The 2,058-nt window shown below is 44.4% G+C and overlaps 1 non-coding gene across 1 annotated transcript; it reads right to left on the reverse strand.

Moving 5' to 3' along the window:
- Nucleotides 1-403: 403 nt before the first annotated feature.
- LOC148574614 (small nucleolar RNA R71) lies at nt 404-510 on the reverse strand. The gene has a single exon (XR_015905874.1). It is a non-coding gene; the product is annotated as a small nucleolar RNA R71 (small nucleolar RNA).
- Between the last annotated feature and the right edge of the window lie 1,548 nt (nt 511-2,058).

The raw sequence follows: 2,058 nt of genomic DNA on the forward strand, positions 1-2,058 counted from the left end.
AAAAAATACTCAAATTAGCACAAGATAAATCATAAAATAGTGGTTTATCACTTCACCATGCCTACCTCTGACTTTTGTGGTAGAAGCATCTCTGTACCTGCCATTGGAACTAACAATTTTGAGCTTAAGCCTCAGTTGGTCTCTCTTCTGCAACAGAATTGCAAGTTCCATGGACTTTCACAGGAAGATCCACATCAGTTCTTAGCTGAATTCTTGAAAATCAGTGATACTATTTAGGCCAATGGAGTAAATCTTGAAGTCTATAAGCTTATGCTCTTTCCCTTTGCTGTAAGAGACAGAGCTAAGATATGGTTGGATTCCCAACCAAAGGAGAGCTTAGACTCTTGGAAAAAGCTGGTTAATGCTTTCCTAGCTAAATTCTTTCCCCCATCAAAGGATGAGCAAAATTAGAGTGGAAGTTCAAACCTTCAAACAAAGAGAAGGTGAATCCCTCTATGAAGCTTGGGAAAGATACAAGCAACAGATCAGGAGATGTCCTCCTGATATGCTCTCAGAATGGTCTATCATAGGCGTGTTCTATGATGGTCTGTCTGAGATGTCTAAAATCTCATGGACAACTCTACAGGTGGATCACTCCACTTGAAGGAAACGCCTGCAGAAGTAAGAGAACTCATTGAGATGGTTGCAAACAACCAATTCATGTACACTTCTAAAAGAAATCCTGTAAATCATGGTATCTCTCAGAAGAAAGGAGTTCTTAAAGTTGATACTCTGAATGCCATATTGGCTCAAAAAAAAGATCTTAACCCAAAAGGTCAATATGATCTCTCAATATTTGACTGGAATGCAAGTTGCAGCTAGCAGCACCCAAGAAGTATCTCCTGATGTGGATGCTTATGATCCTGATCAACCTACCATGGAGGAGGTGAATTACATGGGAGAACCCTATGAAAACACCTACATCCCTTCATGAAGGAACCATCCTAACCTTTCATGGAAGGATCAACAGAAGCCTCATCAAGGATTCAATAATAATCAAGGTGGAAGGAACCAGAATAGGTTCAACAACAGACCACCATTTCCATCTTCTCAAGAACATAAGGAAACCCCTAAGCAGAGCCTCTCTGACTTAGTCACTCTGGTTTCCAGCCTCTCTAAGACCACTCATAGTTTCATGAATGAAACAAGGTCCTCCATTAGAAATTTGGAGGTACAGCTTGGTAAACTAAGCAAGAGGATCCCTAAGACTCCTCTTGACACTCTTCCAAGTAGAACTGAAGTAAACCCAAGAGAAGAGTGCAAAGCCATCACCTCTGAGGCTGAGGCCAAAACTGGAGAAATTGGGAAGACATTGAACGCCAGTGAGGAAGCCCTCATTGGGCGTTCAACGCCTACAATGGCTAGAGCCTGGCACTGAACGCCAGTGAGGAACCCCTCACTGGGCATTCAACGCCCATCCTGGCAGCAGAGCTGGCGTTGAACACCAGCCAGGGAGCACTGGCTGGGCGTTCAATGCCCAAACAGACAGGAACTCTGGCGTTGAATGCCAGTGAGGAAACCCTCATTGGGCATTCAACGCCTACATAGCCAGGGAAGCTGGCGTTGAACGCCAGCCAGGATACCTCTGCTGGGCGTTCAATGCCCAAAAGGATACCTCTGCTGGGCATTTAACGCCAGTAAGGGTGCACAGCATGGGCGTTCAACGCCCAAAGAGGTAACAAAGCTGGCGTTGAATGCCAGTAAAAGCGCACCCTCTAAGTGCTCAATACCCACTCCAGAAATCCCTATCCAAGAACTAAAGGAAGCCAAGGCTCATATAGAGACCATAGAGGTTCTTTTGCATGCACTTCTGTAGTGCATAAGTTCTGATGAACACTCATTCTCCGATGAGGATGAAGACACTAGGAAAGAGCAAGTTGCTCGGTACTTATGTGCTCTCATGAAACTGAATGCCAAGTTGTTTGGTATAAAGCCTTTGGAGGGAGAACTTCCATTGCTTTCCAAAGAACTCAATGCTTTGGTTCAGCAGAAGCTACCTCATAAGCTTCCAGATCCTGGACGTTTCCTGATTTCTTGTACCATAGGCACCATGTCCTT

The sequence above is a fragment of the Arachis ipaensis genome, chromosome B2, assembly GCF_059453495.1.
Source record: "Arachis ipaensis isolate K30076 ecotype BB chromosome B2, ASM5945349v1, whole genome shotgun sequence".
Classification (NCBI taxonomy): Eukaryota; Viridiplantae; Streptophyta; class Magnoliopsida; order Fabales; family Fabaceae; genus Arachis; species Arachis ipaensis.